Genomic DNA, 18,637 nt, shown 5'->3' with positions numbered 1-18,637 from the left:
CACCAGCATTATGATTTGTGGAATACTATGTTGGCTTTCTCAGCTTTGCCTTGCAGCGTTTAAATTCCCTTTTCTTCCTGATACTCTTCTGACCATCTATTACCATGTCCTCTGTCTTGATTTGAAGGGATATTCATGCCAAGGGAAAGCGTGGCTCGAATGAGAATCAGCGCTGGTCTCTCTACAGGTCAGACATTAGTACCAGCAGAAGACTCAAGAGGTATTCTGCACATTATGCAAGTCTCCTGAGTACGTCTCTGTGATCTCCAGGGGCTCTATCACAGCTCTGTGCCTCATCTGGAGGAAAGAAGACAGGTTTAGTTATTAGTGCTGAGAAGTACATGTGAGAATTTCTCCTCCAAATAGGCCTGAGCTTTTTTTGTTTGTTTCTTTACCTGTATGGCTATTGAGTTTTTTCCCACATTAGATAGAAAACAAAGACAAGAAAAAACAGTAAATATTAACTTGCTGCATGAGAAGAAAACAGCTACAAAATTCTCTTTTGCTGATTTCCACTGCTGGTGAATCTTGTGCATTCCTGCTGAGGGACGCCCAGGACTAAGATGTGAAACACAACTGGTGAGTAAAAGAAGTTTCCAACTCTCTTTCATCCACTTCCTGGTTGTTGGACAGACATCTGCTGTCTGCTTCTGGCATCAACACCTCAGATATAAATATAAAAGAGTGTATTCTGTGTAGATATCTGCTCGAAGCCAGGCATCTATTATCCAAGACCTCACAAGAACTGACATTGAACAAGATTCATGTGAATATGAATATGGCTGATTTTATCATATTGACTCCCATTTGATTGCTATTTTTCTATATTCCTCTTTTATTTTGGGATGTCATCCTTTGCAGCCAGACTGCATGCAACCATGAAATTTGACAAGTGAACAAATGCATGACCAGACATTCCCTAAAAAATCAACTTCTTTCAATTTTGTTGCTAAGCTACAGTTCCCTTTACACACCATACTACCAGTCAGGGATGGCATGATTTCCAGTGTTTGTACATGAGAATGATTCATAACTTGGGTTCTGCCTGTGTTGTGTTGAACTGTGTGTTGAACAGTTTTGTTTCTGTGAGGAAGACACATCACTGCAGCTTGTTCTCTAAAGTTCTTTGCTGCTTTGTGGCTGCACAGAGCTTGTTGAACTGTATCCATGTGCTGTCAGGGCAAGAGTGGTTATGGAAGTGCAGCAGTTTGGATATTTTGACAAAATGAAACACTGTGGGCTATATCCTGGTAGTAAAATAACAGATTGTTTCAACACTTACCCTGTATGAATCCATGGACCTCTGCGTGAGAGTTTTACTGCCCAGGTTACATTACTAAGTACTGCTTTGTCTTTATGAACATTATCTCTGCTGGAAACACAAATGCCTCTTTTCTGTCTTATTATCGTCATAGAAAAGCTATATTATCAATATCCTGGCAACTCAGTGTCAATCACAGGTCCCTGCCTCCAACTGTATCAACTACAATAATTGTAAAGTACCAAACAGACTGAGGATCAAGTACACCAACCGCTGCTGGACTGTGCGCGAGAGGACTGGAGTACTGGTGGTGGGCGGTTTCTATTTACCGCAATCACACTCCTCTACCACCCACAGGCCTGTTGAGATAAGAGGGAGTATTACACACATATTTTAGATTGCACCATCATTTGTTTGTATGCAGTCAGGGTGTCTGAGACGCTGGACTAGTGCAGTGCCCATGGGAGAGCATGTGGTGATGAGCCGTGTGCAGAACCCTTGATGCCACTTGTGATTCTTGAAGCAGTGAGGTGATGATGAAAGGCTGGTAACTGCCGCTGATTAAGATATTAGGAAAAGCATTCACCCATGCATAATGACATTAAATGCACCATCAAAATCAGAGCAAATACTTCAATTAGTCCAATTGATAAAGTCTTTCCATCAAGATGGGATCACTTGAAGAAGTGAGCAGAATTCGATTCATTCACTTGCTACTGTATTCATTATGTGAATGTGTGTTACATTGTGGAAAACAAACAAACTGAATACAAAGGGGGTTGTGGCAGTGCAGTGCAATATGTTAGTCGCCACACGTGGTTCTCAGTCTCAGTTCGCACTATTTTGACATCAACCAGTACAGCAACTGCATACACTACACGCCATGGCAAGATAATACAAGATTGCATTATATTAGTTCTAAGTTCTTCTTCTTACAAAATCCAAACTGCATTAAACCAGCAGCCCTATGGGGATATGAGCAAGCCAGTGTTGAACAATAGACTGTCAGCCATTCTTTTGAAGCTTAATCCAGCACAAATCCCACACCAAAAACATTAGTCTCAGTAGCAAGCATATGTGCCATATATTATTGAACAAGGAAAATAATAGGAACAGCATCAAAAACAAGTGAGAAACAGGAGCACAGCGGTGGACCAGTGAGCCACAGCTGGCTTTCACCTAAATCTACTAATGTGTACTCATGTTACAACACTGACGACTACAAACAAAGTACTTCAAGTGTGTTGCTACATTAACTCATCAAGTGTAGTGTTTGCTTTAAATCTACAGACAAATTTACTCTCCCCTTTGAAATGAATAAAACGTATTAATCAGAATTACAAAATGCTTTTCAAAGATTAAAATGTAAATGTCAGTTTTTAAATTTTAATTAAGCATTTCTCTGATTTACAGATTCATACTGAAATGATTCATGAGGAAAATATGTGTCAGATTAATCAATAATGAAGAAAGTCATCAGCATTTCTAGTTATAAGCCTGTATCATCATCTGACAGCAGATGTTTCTTGCTGCATTTGTCTCATTTCTAATAATTCCCTATGAGAAAGTTGGCAACTACAAAGGTAACTCCAAAAAATATGACACAATTTGTAATACAGCTGAATAATTTCAAACAAAAACTATGTGCGGAAGTGTGATTTTTCTCACCATGGTATCTTAATTTTCATGTATCTTGCTTATTAACTGTTTATCAGTGGTTAGGATCTGCGATAAAAAAAAAAACCATTCAGCTGGCTTTTGACCTGATTCTAATAGGTTTGATGAGCTGTTCATTTCATTCAGCAGTCATCTTCCTCAGACCACTTGTGGATGTTTCTGTGTGCATCTCAGTGCTTATCTACACACTTCACTCTCCCCTGGCGAACAGTTAAGTGGCAGGTATCGCAGGCTGTCAGGGAGCTCAAGACAGAAAGAGAAGGAGGGAGGTGACCTCTTCACTCCTCTTTTATATGCTGTGCCGATGATGTTGCCCTCGCTCGCTCGGCAGTTGTAATGTGGAACAACCGCAAAGAAGATTGGGGAGTTTAAACTGGAAGCTTTCAATGGATCTGTCACTGCAAAAAGTGGCAGCAAGGAGAAAAATGGAACCTTTCTGCATTGACATGTTTATCTTACAATGGTGGATTCAAGGATTAAAAAAAAGTCCTATTGTTACTTCACATTATTATAAAGTTAAGATTGGTATGTAGTTCAGAAAGTTAAACAGTCTGGTTGTGGTTAAAGAGACTGTTGAATAACAAGAGCAGGTCAAAACCTTGTATATGGCTGAATTGCTTTGTAGGCTATTTGCATTCTGCCTAGTGTCAGCTGGTTTTAGCCCTTTATCTGTTGTCTTCTCTCCTACTCTGTGCTCATATACTCAAATACAGATGAATTCCCAATAAAGCAGAAAGTACGGTACTGGTGAACTTGTCAGCTCTTGGGAGAACATTGGCTACAATTTTGTCAGCGTTCACAGCCTACAAAGCCCTCCTGAAGAGGAGGAGGAAAAGAAGATTTTTAATGTTACGAGTGCTGTCGGAGTTTGCTGGAGGGAGACCGCATCGTTCTCCATTTGTTTGGGAACGTTGCCAGGTGAAGGACTTTTGGGAAGTCATCGTCCAGCAGCACTTCACCCACAAACTCTGGCTCAATTCGCAAAACCTGTTTCCATGACAAAAAGTCGCATTTTCCTTTTATCGATATGCTGACAAATCCACCCCCTCCAAGCGTAAAAACTTATATCCGAATTTACTGCTTTTTTTCGAATTTCTGGCGTTTCCATCCAAGTATTTCTTCGCAATTTTTGAAAATGCGAATAAGAAAAGGTGGATGGAAACTTGGCACTAGATCTGCTGGACAGTGCTAATTTTGAAAATACTGTGGAAAGTGTCAAGAAATCTTGTGACAAAAGCTGGTTTGCTCCATTTTTAATAGCTACAACCGATGGGAAACCTCCCAAACCCAGCCAGCCGGTCAGTAATGTTTGCATTTCAAGGGCTGATCCCACAATTATAAAGTAATTTGCCGGATAATAAAAAGTTTGACTGATTGATGTAGAAATACACAGGAACTATCACCTCATTATTAAACTTTCTTTCTCTTTAAAAACAAACATGCATACGGGACGTCGCGTGGCGTAGTGGTTAGAGCGGGCACCCCATAGGGGCACAGTCCTCGCTGCAGTCGGCCCTGGTTCGAATCCCGTGTCGGGCGCCATTTACTGCATGTCATTCCCCCTCTCTCTGCCTCCCCATTTCCTGTCTGTCTCAACTGTACTATCCATAAAGGCATAAATGCCCAAAAAATATACTTTAAAAACAAACATGCATATTATTGAAATCAATTTGTTTTTCAGTTTTAGTTTAAATGACAGCAGTGCATAACATGAATGTTTGCATTAGTTTCTACCCTCCTCAGAGTAAATATAAATCAAAATCACAGCTTTTTCACTGGGTCCCAAAGCACAAATCCTGCCTGACTCAGTTCATTTGACTAGACAAAATCATTCCACACATTGGCCATATTACTAATTTGAAATCTAAACCAAATGAGACATGTTTAGAATCTTAACAATCTAATAGGACCGGTCCTCCCTATGCTAATGCGAACAACCCTGAAAAAGGTCTCTTCCCCAGGCATTCTCTGTACCTGCTGCCATCTGGAGTAGACATTTGAGAGCATGGGCATGTGTGCACAGGTCAGGTCTGCCCTAATTAGTATTTCATCATAATTACACCAAGACTGCAGACTGACAGCTCCATTTAAATCAGTGTAATGCTGCAGGTAGATAGTCACCAAATGAATGGACATATCACCCTAACATAGTAGGAGATATGACTAAATGCTGGTAACCATTCTATTTTAAAAAGACAAAAAGAAAAACAGACTTTACTGCAGAAAAGTATGGAATAGATTAATCAAAGAAATACCTATCTAGATTGAAGGGTCATAATATAATTGAAATCACTGTATTTTTGGTAGTTCCTTGTAGGTCCCATAAATGTTTCATTAGATGTGCAGACTTAAAATGTTTCTTTACCTCTTGACGATAAGTTATTCTCACTAAATCTCTGAAGATGATAAGCAACAGGCAAGCCTTTGAAACGATGTAAAGTGCAGGGAAGAGACATAGCCTAATTTTAGTAGTACAGTATAACAAGCTGCCTTGACAAGTGTGTTAAGAAGGCCATAATAAGAATGTGACCAGTAGGAACCACCAGAATTCTCTGTGGCATAAATTCTTCTCTTAATTTAGCAGAAAAAGACATCAAGCGGGGCATATTGTTATTATTTTATAGGTGATAATTGAACTAAAAACACATTCATGTCATATTAATAAGAACAGTGTCAGTGTAAATCTTACAAGCAGTACTGACAGCAAGAAAGACAATGAATGAGTGAATTATTATTAAAAGGGGCAATTGGCAAGGGTAAAAGCAAGTGACATCTATGAGAGAATGTGGCCATCTAATTTTGGTAACCAGAGTTAAGAACAATTCTGGCACAATCTCTAAAGGTACTGAAGCAGGATGAATACATTGCAAGTGGGAGGAATATATTATAAGAGGATGAAGTTGGGGCATGGGCTTTCGTTGTGTCCAATCACATTAACACCTCATCCCCTTATAAAGCAGCTGGCAGTTTCCTAATGGGCAAGGAGCAGAGACTAGACCAGCTTCTGAAAGAAAAGGTGTTCTGCTGTTGAGTTAAAATCGTGTAAAGATTTACAAACCCTAGGGATGAATTAAGAGTATATGTTACTCTGGGCCGTTCAGTCTTCTTTGCCTTGTTTGTCTTCATCAAAGTTACTAATTTGTCTGCATTAGTGATCTACAAAAGAAGTGTTAAACAATAGCACATACATATATCTATTTTACATAGCCTAACTGTGTTGTTGTCTCTGTTCTTTGTTTTGGTATCTGGTCAGTGTGTTTGTGCACATGTGTCGCTCCTGTTACACTGTTGGCCCATCCTAAAAACCATATACATCCATAAAAACACAGGGACCACCAATAGACGGATTGTGGATTGCAACACACAACATTCAGGTGAAAGGGACCTGCCAAATTTTCCTCCACAGAAGAAAATCCTCCAACAGAGAGGGCTAATGACCCTAAAGCTAGTTTCCGCTCGTCAGCAAACAAAAGGGAGAAGAAGCAGAAAAAATAGAGATAAAATCTGAGCAGACAGGCTTGCAGTGGGGATAACCAGTGTTCCAGTTTAACTGGTGGTCATGTTATCTGGTGATAATTGTTTATATTCCACGCTCTAAAATCTCCATAATCACTGCAGTATAATTATAGAGCAACCTGATAGCACAGGTTTCCGACAGTCCTTTGCTTCAAGCAGATAGCCTGCAGACAATAGCCTACTTTCAGATGTTTAAACCTTTTTTATGGTTTGGCTGATACGCCTGTGTTACAAAAACCTAAAAAATAGCAAAACCCAAACCCAGGTGTTATGAAGAATAAAACAACAACCATCTTAGAGGAAATAGCTTTTTTTTCTTTGCCAAGTAGCCAAAGTAAGTCATTGCAATACACAAAGCCAACCAGAGGTTATTGGTTTTGAGTGTGCTGTGACTAGAGGACATGAGCTAGACAATTTAAACGTGATTTAGTTGGGCTTAATTTATGTATTTTTGAGGCAGCAAACTTAGTAGGCCCTATAACCATATTGACAGAGTTATCCATTTTAAATTGTGTGTTGTGTTTTATTTTTGCAAGGTCTTCAATCTCGACAGGGTAGATTGGACCGCCACTTAAAATTGTTTTTAAAAATCCTAGCGGAAACACTGTCCAGTCATCCTCACTAAATGAACTATTCATAACTCTGTGATTTTTGTATGGCCTACCTAACTATCTCCATGACATGATGTTACTATAAAATTATTTGTGATTTTACTGTAAACTATGTAGTATCATAACTACATTTCCGACAGTAATAACAAACCAAACCGTTTGAAAATCGGACAAAAACTGAGCAAGTTCTGGTTATTATAGTAATATGAACCATAGGCAAATGCTCTGGGGGAGAGAGTTGCCTGACCCTTGACGGCCGCCGTTAGCGGTAGCGACGCAGTGTCATCGGGCAGCAGCGCCGGATAGGCCTACCATAGATAAGTAGGGTTGCTGATAGTGATAGTGATAAAGGCCACTAGAACGTAGAACACGGGCTAGCCTACATCAAAGAATGCGGTCAAAGGCAAAAATAATCGTGTTTCCCGAGCATTTTTTTTCCATTGACCTCAAAGAAAAAGAGGTTTAAAAAAAAGACATTGACGGTGCGGACGGATTCCAACTGCACTTCCGGTCTGTAAGTCAGCTTCCTAGTTGTTATATGGCCCCGACAATAAGTGGACGGATTTCTTTCCCCATGCGACCATGGAGTTACCTGATTGAGGACTTCCCAGGCAGATTAAAGCGCTCCAGTTTACCTCGGTAAATTAGACCTTCTCTCCTCCATGAGTAAGTAACTGTTGCATGTTTGTTTTCATTGGTGACTAGCTGCTGTTGGCTTGATAGCATTAGCTTACTTGCTTTTACCTATTTTATGAAAGGTGCTCAGCAAATGTCCTTATCGCTGCTGTGGAGTGTATCACAATGAAGTTGGCTCAACCTGTGGCTGGAGAGTTTTTTTTTTTTCTTTTTTTGGACGTGGTGCACACAGCACAGGATAACTTTATTGAGTTGTGCTTTTTTAGGCCTTACAAAAGGGTGACTAAGGATGCGAGGGAAGTAGCAGATGAAGCAGTAGCCTACTGGTTGGGGATGATTGTGGTCTGGTGATAAATCTTAGGGCCTTATATTAGCCTCACATTCCCCCCCCCCCCCCAATGTCATTCACAAATTATGGTTTTGTATTTATTCATTGCCAAAAATATTTGGAGTTAGCCTAGCCTCTTATTTATTTTTATTTTTTTAAGTTGATAGATCTTGCTATTAAGGGCTTTTATGCTTTTATCACTTTGCATGCCTGCGTGTGCAGTGATGGTACGATGGAAAATGAAGATAGGCCCTTGATATACAGCCCATTGTGATTTTATTTTATCTGCATGATGAGATAACAAATGAACCATACCTTAATTGTACCAAGCGGTGTCATACTACTGCAGTATTTACAAAACCTCTGGCACCTTCTCATCTCTTGGCTTTTGGCAGTACTACAGTGCAGGTTCCTTCTCTCATCTGCAAAGTTAAAAATAGCCACATTCTGTACTTGTAATTAATGTCTGTTAGAGTTGATTTCATTAAACTGCAAAATGTGTAGCCTATCCCTTACCAAAGCATGTCAACATAGCACCATCCTCATTAACAAGATAGTATTTTTGTAAAGGGAAGTTAAAACAGGATTTTTCTTTTTTAATCATGGTATTGTCAACACAGTCATCACCACTGCAGTTACTTTGATATCAGCTGTGGCTCAGTGTCACAACACGCCTCAGTCTTACACGAGGGTCAGACTGCCAGCCAGCAGCCACCTGTAAGTACTGTAAGATATTGTAATGAAGCCTGGAAAGTCATTCATTTCTCAGTAGAGGACTGCTAACAGCTTGAAACATATGGAGTGAAAATCGCAAACCAGTGTTTCTGGCAATTCAGCAGTGATTATTAAGGAACACCTGTTTGGCTGGCTGGCAAGGCGACTCAGGGTCCCGCTGAATAGCAGCAGGCTAATGAAGGTCTTCTCAGCCTAATTGTTTGGGCTATAAATAGTGACGGATAGAGGGATAGAGTGTGGCTCCACTCATCCATTTTTTGCCATACATACAATGAATGTGCGATTAGGGGTTTGTTGTGGGTTGTGAATAGGGCAGAGGAGGCGATTGTGTAATTGCAGACATTAGCAATTACAAAAGAGTCATTAACGGTGAATAGTAAAATTAAACTTTGTAGAGAGGACACGTGCAAAAAAGTGAGGGCTGCCTATTGAAGTATGAGAGAGACTAATAAGCTGCAACAAACATCATCAGTGTTACTATGAAGGCGAACAACAGCTATTAGGTTGTGGACAAAAGGTGTTTCTCATCAGCAATTCTGATTGTGATCAAAGGAATATCTTCTTGTGATGACCTGCACAGTCCCCTGCGCTAATGTTGCCTATTGCCTAGGAAAATTAAACACAGAACACACCACTACTTGCAACATTGCCCATAACTGTAGCTCTAATGACTCCCTGACAGGGGAGCTCAATGAGAATAAAGCAGGATCGTCTGATTTTGTGTTAAACAGCGTTTGAAGCATTGCCACTGCAGCATGCACCCTGCTGTTCAGGGGTCACCTTCATTGGTGCTGTTCAAAATGAGTTTGGCTGGCAGTGTTTTGCAGGTCAACCCTTTTGGAAGAGGGAGGGGTGGTGGAAGGGGTGGTAGGCGGTGGTGGTAACTTTCACAAGCCTCAAAGTTTCACAGCGAGCTATGAAAAGAATTGTATAATTGAAATTCTGTTCTGAGGAGCCAAACGGAGGAAACAATAAGGTTAAAATTATTTTTTGTGACTGCTTTCTGAAAAGTAAAATGTTCTTGGATCAAACACCTTCTCCCAACAAAAATAACTTGATTGATTGATTCTTTTTTTAATGACCACACAGCCAGGCTGGTGGAATTTGCTGCCAGTACAGTTCATTGGTACAGGTTCCAAACAACATACTTACATACAATTAACAATTCATATGGGCCATGCTTGTTCCTCAGCGTACAGAGTTCAAGATATTTATTGCAGTGGGAATTAAACTATTTCTGAAGCGTATTGTATTGTAGGCAATTGTCCTTAGCGTCTCCCAGAGGGCAGCAGCTGGAAGGCATAGTGTGCATTGTGAGTGGGATCGGAGACAATTTTTCGAGCTCTGCGCAGTGTCCGTTTGTGGTGAAGTGATTCTGGATGCTCTGTTAATGATGCGCTGTTATTTTAGAAACTTCAGAAAAAAGACTGTTTTCCTCCAGGATCAAACAATGCACAAGTAAATATTGTACTTTTAAATCCCTTAATATAGTGTGTGTGTGTGTGTGTGTGTGTGTGTATATTGTGTATATATATATATATATATATAGTTGTAACATGTAGTAGTGGAGCACAGCACAGTAAGAAATAGTCCACAATCATATGAAGCCGACAAGTTTTAGTTGTACCTGGAGAAAGATAAAGCAGAGATTCACTGTAGCTCAAGCAGAAAACACCCCCGACCTCAAATTGTGTCATGAGAGAGCTTGTGCAACAAGAGCAAGCTAATGTCACCTTGCCTGTGCTTTAGCTCAGATGTGAGGCAACTGGCATGGCCCACAGTATCAAGAGAGGAGCAAGCATGATTATTGTAATATATGCAGGATATGCACTTGGTTTGAGGCCAATTGCTCACTGATTCACCAGCAACCTCCACTAGTGTCACATTACTGCACTATGGATGGATACGCAACTGCTCTTTACTAATTGTGGTCATAGTCTTCAGCCTACATCACATTCTGCATTTATTTATGTAGAATTAGAGCTTTTATTTGAATACAGTTTGTGCTCTGCCCGTCCTCGTCCAGTCTTTCTTTGCCATTTTAGCTGTAAAACATTGACATTGTCTCATCAACAAAATGCATTGAGAAGAAAAACACATGACCAAACTGGCACCAGCAAACAACCAAATAATAATAAAAATAATAATAAAAACTGTCACTGACTGAGTATTTCTCAATCAAGTGGGGAATTTAATTACGGAGAGACAATAAGGTCTAGTCTACATGTTACTTTGTTTACATGTATTCAAAAATAATCTGCTGCTGTGGGATAATTAATCTTCCCCAGCCACTGCTACTATTATCGTGATTTCTTTTAATAATTTAACCCAGAAAACCCAGACACTGAATGTAATGGTTTACAGTCTTTGTCCTTTCTTAGTCTCTGCTCAGCTCGGTTTACTTGTATCTAATACATACGCAGTTACTGAGCAAAGGGTTGTAGTGAACCATACAGTACTTACAGCAGTAATGATGTCAGCTGTGCCTGTGACACGTGACTGTAAGACTTTACCAAAGTGACTGTTAGAGAAGACAATGCAGATTATAAAATCCCAGTTGGTTACCTATTTAGGCCAAGTGGGCTGTCTCTTCAACTGCCTGAAGCAACTAAGTGAATTTGTTTGACAATGTCATAGCCCCGGTTGGATTTCTTTCTTTTATCTTTTTTTTCATAGTTTGTTATAATCCATAGTGGAAATGCACTCTCCCCCAATTTAAATGAATGGGAGTGTGTCACCTTTCAGTAGCTCTTGCACATATCTTACAGAAATTAGGCATGTGGTGTATTATTAAATTTTGCTCATTTAAAGCGGAAGTAAGCGATCTGGGGCCTCATTTATCATTGTGGATACACCTTTTTTTACACGCTCTTTCCCCCGTTTTGTGCGTACGCACTTTTCTCCGCCTAATTTGGGATCTATCAAACCAAAACCTGTCGGGAGAAAGTGCCGAAATTTACGACCAGTCCGACCATGGCGTACCGGCATTTACACGCTTTTTGAAGAACAAGAGGAATTGGCGACGCCGCTGCAGAGTCAGAGAACTGCAGTCTGCGAGGGAGAGAGGAGCGCGGACACTGTTTGAAGTAGCAAGTGGTGGTGATCATGACCCCCCCCACCACCACCACCACCACCGCACACGTGTTGACGTCGGCACTTTACATGAAAAGCACAGCGACTCAGATTTTTCCCCTGTGCATTTACACTAGTTTGCTCCTAAATACTGGCTTTATAAAACAAATTTCGTTTTCTTTTGATATCATATTGATATTTTCCCCTGCATGTAGGCTACACCTCTTCCACAACCCGTCTGTCCAGTCTGGAAAATAATTTCTGCGATGTGCGTGTGTTACGTAGCCAGACTGGACACACACAAGCAAGCAGCAAGCCCAATAATGTCGGCACAAATCAAAGCAAATGAGAAAACATGATCGATATTTTTTGTGTGAATAATATTTATTGTATTTAACAAAAATGGGTGCTGCCCAACATCATTTTAGGAAAAGTCACAGACTGGTGGACTTCAATGTTTTTTTGTTTTTTTTAAAAATATATAGCTATGCACAAATGAAAATCAAAGTCTTCCAGTGAACGGAAGTTGGGGGTTAGTGAAGGGGTGCAAAGTAGTACTGACTGGCAGTGGAAACCCTGCTTTAAATTATTATGACATAATCTAAAATAAGGGGCAGAATAAATATGATTCTTCTTCTTTCTGTTCTGTTTCATTTAGATTTGGGAGTTTTTTGTATTTATTGTAGCCTTTCAATGCAAGATGATGTTTCTGACTGATATTGCCGTGTTACCGTGTATCTCGCTTTCAGAGAAATTCCGCTTCTTCCTCCGCTCTCCGTCTGTCTGTTATCTTCACCGTCTTCCACTGACGTCATTCCACACGTTTCCAGAGTGCACATGGCTACTTAATATGCACGTAACTGATTTGCATTGACCACATATGGTTGCGTGGGGCCGTTTAGGGGGCTGGGTATGAGGCGTGTTCTCATCCACGCTTTTCTCAGGTCCAGTGTGATCTATCAAGGGAAATACCGTGCAGCCGTGTGTACGCGGAGTTTGATAGATCTGAAAAGAGTGTATATTTTTTGGTCGTACGCACATTTTGCCTTTCCGTCGTACTGAAATTTAAGAGGACTTTTACACGCTCTTTGATAAATGAGGCCCCTGGTCGTTTTGGCTAACTTCTTGTCAGCCGATGGGGTTAGCATCCCTTGGCTGCACACATAGGGAGGACCACCCCTTTATGCCGTTCTCTCTCCTCATTGGATAAAGGTTGTAGGATACAAGGAAAGTTTTCTCCTGGGCTTACAGCAGAGCAGAGTGACTGACAGACCCGTGTTTCAGACCAAACACTCTATATAAGTGATTGCTGTCGGAAGATATAACTATTTAAGACTTATATTAACACAAATATTCCGCTTACTTCTGCTTTAAGTTATTGCAGTGCAAGTCCCTAACCTCCACTGATCCTCTCAGGTAACTGTTGGTATTTTTTTTTAAGTTACTGATTTGAAAAATCACAAAATCTATTATGCAATGTAACAACAAACAGATCTATAGACATAATTGATAATTGAAATTACAATTATTGAAGGTAATCATGTGCCTTAGACTGAACACTACAGTTAAGTGACAGGAAACACCGGGATAGCGGGTAGGGTAATGCAGAATCAGGCCAGCCAGCTGAGAGCCGGGGACTCTGCTCAAACAAACAGTGAAAAATATGATGCTGTGTCCTTAAATGCTGTTTTGTGTTGCAAAGATCCAAAACATTTTTCTATAGCCTTTTTATCAAGCTGTTGATGCCTCTGACTGACCTTTGTTGCCTCTGACTGACCTTTGTTGACTAGATCACAACAGTGGGGTCTGTCCTGTACTCTGAATGTGTAGTGACTGAATGACTGAGTGATCACAGTTGGTCAGCAGAATGCCACGTGACTGAGTTCTGAGTTCACCAATTGGCTGTTGCTTTTTCAAAAGAAATAGGTGCAAACCATTTCTTCTAGTCAGGAGTTCACAGTATTGCCAGCCTAGCCCATGCAAAGCAAATCAATGTGCTTCAAATGCACTGAGGTGCTCTGAGGTTGGTTCCCTTCAAGTCAGCGTTCTGGTTCACATAACCTGCACATTGTGAACGCAAAACACTCCAGGAGCCTCCAGGAGCCCTGTAACAAGTTGCAAGTCATTTATCTAACATCACAATTAGTCCGAAGCTGTTTAATGAAGGTAAAAATGAAACATAAGGTAAATATCCTTAGTTCTTCTCAGTGCTACTCTGATCAGAGCGGCATCTGTTATACTTAGCAACGGTCTGGCAACCGACTGCAGGAATTATTTCTCTGTCTATCTTGATCAATAGATGGTGGGATTCTGCTCATTCTCCATTATTCAACCTTTAATCAATTGAAAAGAGTACTCTATAGGAGTTGATACATTTATTCTGTATTTCCTGTCTTATTGTTGGAATTAGTAAAACAGTTTTATTTTTAAGATATGACTTATTTGGCGCAAATATCAAAAGCAGGCAAGTTGATCTTTGTTCTTCTTTTCTGACTCACTCTGATGGTGAGTGCGTGTTCTAAATGTTGCAAGGTTTAGGAGTTGGTGGCAGGCAGTAGGAGTTGGACTCTTATTTAAAAATGGCCTCTGCCTCCTCTTCAAGCCACCCTCCTGTCAAATGCAAAATTGTTGCAAAAGTATCACAAAGAATAGGAAGCAGAATCTCTCCAGCTTCTGTGTGGGAGAGAATAAATAAATGGAATATTGCAAAGTATGCCACAGGGTATTTCCTGTCACCTGTGGAGGAGTATGTGATGTTTAGCAAAATGCCTCAGGAAACTCACAGCACCATACTCCAAGCATAGAGATCTGGAGAACGTGAGCACAAATTTCACAATATCTGCCCCCACAGGTGTCTCTTTCTAATTCAGTTATTTAATTATACTTCCCTGACTTTTTTTTTTTTCCAGATTAAGAGACATATTTTAGCAGTGAATGCTATCATAATTACTGCAATCATTTCTGCCATTTCACTGCTTGTATACATGCAACATAATGAAATCATAGGGTGATATCTTACAATGTAAAATCCACATTATATAACAAGTGTGTGTGTAGCACTAAATTCAAGGCACAAAAGATAACTTTACACGTGAACTATGCATAGTAGACATTAATATTTATGGATTGCAGATGGCAATATAAAAGAAACAATCCATTTTCATGCTTGGAGTTGTCTCTGAAGCCTCAGCCTTTATTTTAGAACAGTGAGGTACAGAAGGCATGTTTCTATGAGTGTGTTACCCTCTGTAGTTTCTAGTAATTTTAGTCCTCGTCTGTGTATGTTTTATACCATTTGAATACATGTGTGGGTGAGGGAGAGAAACAAAGATGCAGAGGGGAGGTGGGGGGCAACTCTTCCTAGCTGCTAAAGCCTTGACTAATTAAGCTTTAATCTGCACCCATTTCCACACTGAATTTACAGCCAGGCCTACTCCAGGGAATCCGAGGGGTTTTGCTGCTCCCCTAAAGACAGCCTTTGCCTTCTCGCATCATCACAGACACACAACTGACTTTGAAAATAGAAACAACTCATTTGCTTTTACTAGTTTTTCCTCAGTTTGTTTTGGCCACTGTTTGGTTTGTAATGTGTTACCAAGTGAACAGATCACATGTATTCAACCGCTTGAACTGACCTCATGAGCATATTTCACAGCAAAACAAGGACCCTGTGTAGAGATGTGCTATGAATGACTGTAAGAGCATCCAGTTAATTGCACATGAGCATCTTAGAGACCTTGAAACATTTCTTAAAGTTTTGTTAAAATGTGAAAGCCTATCTACTTAAGGAGCAGGATGAGAGAGTTACACTTGCACTTCTGTCAGTTTGATCCATTTATCCCACCAAATGTTATTATTTTAATTCATTATCAGTAGTTAACTGCAGGATCAGTTCACTTTAAGAGTTGTCGAATTCATTATTTCAAACATGGCTAAATCCTGAAGTTTTTTCACTGGCTAACACTCTTCTAAAAAAAGAGCTGTTTATCTTTTTAGGACAGTCTTATTTCCATTCCAAAGACAGAAATAAGTCTGCAGTGAGGGAGGAAAAATGCTCCACTGAATTCATTAATTCTATTGTTGTAAAATGCAAAGAACCTTATTCAAGCCATTAATTAAAGTAGCAGCAGGTTGTCGGAGTGTTGAACTGATGGCGCCTCTATTGACTTGAAAAGGTTGCAAGGATCTGACCCATCTATAACGGTGAAATAATGCAGAATTCTTTACACTTAACAATCACCCACATCCATGTGTCTCCTCCACCACTATCTCTATCCTTTATGCATGTTATGAATGAACAGTAGTTTTATACTTGGGAGTCCTAGAGTAAGTCTATTAATTTGTTGAGATTATCCACCGCTCATGGTTCCTGTGCCTGCACTATTTTCTTAAGTACCTCAGAGAGAGGAAGAGTGATAGTGACATCTGCGCTGTATACGCCGCTGCCTGCACAAAAGACCTCAAGGCCGAGTGATGAAGGGTTGCTGAAAGTTTGGCTGGCAAGCTTTCTCTCTGTGATACCGAGCCTGTTTTCTTCAAGTTGAACTGTATGACTTGACCTGCACCTCACGTACTCCTCTCACACCCCAGATAGAGTAATGTGTGGACGAAACACTCTGCTGTCCGTCCCCAAATGTGGCAGCAGCCGCATGAGTGCAGAAAACCGAGACTAAAAGCAGGTGTTGTGATACTGACACAGGTACAGAGTGATGACAGACGTTTAGTGTTGGCTCACAACGAATAAACATCTTGATAATTAAAATGATTTTAAAAAGCAGCTAACACTGCAACCTGTGTGGCTAAATAGTGAAAGATAGTGATTATGATAATATCAATGTTATACTAGCCTGGTAAACACAATTTGGGGAAAACAGGATGGCAAGTTCCACAACTCATAATAAGGAAAACTACTAAGCTCCCAGCTTGGTTAGAACTGTGATCAGCACCATGGACAGTTCCCTCATTGCTGACAGACTCATTCAGGACCAAGGAGAGTTCCACAACTCATGGTCAGAAGAAAGTTATCTTCTGGGATGAAATCAGTGGTGTTAGGGTTTATTAAATTAGTTAGAATGAGTCATTATAATGATTAAATTAAACTATTCTAATTTAATATTGTACACCCTGGCCTCTGTGCCCTTTCTTAAATGCACAATTGCACTACAAAGCTTATCTTAATGTAAGTATTATTAAGGCAATGGGGTAGTAATGATGGGGGGGTGAATGCTGATTCCCTCCCTCTAGTTTTACACAATAGTGTTATCATGAGAAATACATAACTACATTAAAAAGAAAGTTTGGTTTTAAGAATAACACACAGTAGTGGGCAACCCAGTCCCACACATCACAATAATTACACAAACTGAATATTTATTTGTTTACCAAATGAGTTCTATTCTCATCTGGTACATTGACTGTGTGTGAGCTATTGCTTTACTTATGTTACAGTATTTGTTGCTGTGGCAGCTATTTGAACCTGGTGATAAGGTCCAGTATAGATGTATGATATTATTGTGAGGCCTCCCACACTTGGTGCACAGCTGAGTACATTGAACTTCTTAAGTGGAAAAAACCCTATGGAAATTGGAATAATGGTTACAAACCGTAACTCTATTTGATGCAGTTAGAACACCAGCAGGGTGCATTTCAGAGTAATATACTCTTGTCACCTAGCTGTATGGATCAAGAATAAGGTTCAAGTATTGCTGTCCACATTTATGGAAGTTGCTGGGTTTGCACTTAATCATATTTTCATCATCATCGCGATATGAACATGCTTGATAAACACATAGCAAAAGGTCACCAGGACTGACAGGGCCTGAAATTCATTTTCCAAAAGTGGGGGGAATCCCCCCCCCCCAAGGGCTTCGCATGGGGGGGGGTTATACTCAGTTTGCAAACTCAGTGTTAGGCTTGACAGTTATACTTTCAGATATTCTTGATCTCATTCTGCATCACTGAATCCATTGAATTCTTCATCCTCTGCGTCCAGGGTCCAAAACTACCAGCCAGGCTGGCTGGTAAGTGAAATTTTTTACCAGCCAGGCAGATATTTTACCAGCCAACCACAGATGTAAAACCTCTCTGCTTTTCTTTCACCCTCAGCACGACAGACACGGCAAACCATATTTTTTTCTTCTGCTGAATCTTTTCACTCGCCATGCCCGGAAATGTTTCCACAACTGACCGGCTGCTACACCGCTTTGCTTCTTCTTCTTGTTGTTTGTGTACATTCTTCGCCTCGTTAGTAATTGAGAAAAAGGAGCAGTGCATGCGAACCAAACGCAACACACGAACCGAACTGAGACAGTCGAACCGTTCGGTTCGGGCAGTTTTCATAAACCGTTCATCCCTACAGAGGATCGCTCTGCTTTTCAGCCTGGTGTTTGGCTGCACTTTGTATAAAAATAGTTTAACATTGGAAGATCTAACTGCCATCTGAGCGTCACTCAACTGAGCCAGAGCGCAGTGCTGTGGTGCTGTACAGCTGTAACAGTGTGTGTGTGTGTTTTTATAAGATCAGCAAGAAAAATACATCTAAGTTTATTCAGTAGGCTACCCAAACTATACAAACTATACTAACCTTGGCTGGTTTGAAATGTGTGCGGGAATTTCCTGCATTATGAGCACTAGGTTTTTGGGAATCGGTTAAATTACACGCAATCCTGCAGCGAATTTCAGACCCTGACTGGTGCAAATGTCATATACACCTGTAGAATATTTGGTCTGGCTTCCCAGAACCAGAATTTCTGTCTTATCATCTATAACCGTTATTAACAGCTGTCCTAAACAATCACAAAG

At 40.3% G+C, this 18,637-nt stretch overlaps 1 protein-coding gene across 1 annotated transcript in view; it reads left to right on the top strand.

Annotated features, from left to right (window-relative positions):
- The first annotated feature begins 435 nt into the window (after positions 1-435).
- Positions 436-18,637, top strand: part of LOC146986047 (leucine-rich repeat-containing protein 4C-like) — a 169,959-nt gene continuing 151,757 nt past the window's right edge. The window contains exon 1 of the mRNA XM_085779617.1: positions 436-579. The gene's annotated coding sequence lies outside the window, so the exon portion shown is untranslated. The remainder of the gene's footprint in view (positions 580-18,637) is intronic.

This window comes from Trachurus japonicus, chromosome 6 (genome assembly GCF_045865225.1).
Source record: "Trachurus japonicus isolate A0001 chromosome 6, Traja_1.0".
In the NCBI taxonomy this organism is placed as follows: Eukaryota; Metazoa; Chordata; class Actinopteri; order Carangiformes; family Carangidae; genus Trachurus; species Trachurus japonicus.
Note: the sequence above shows the minus strand (reverse complement) of the source record. Positions and strands in the feature narration are given on the sequence as shown.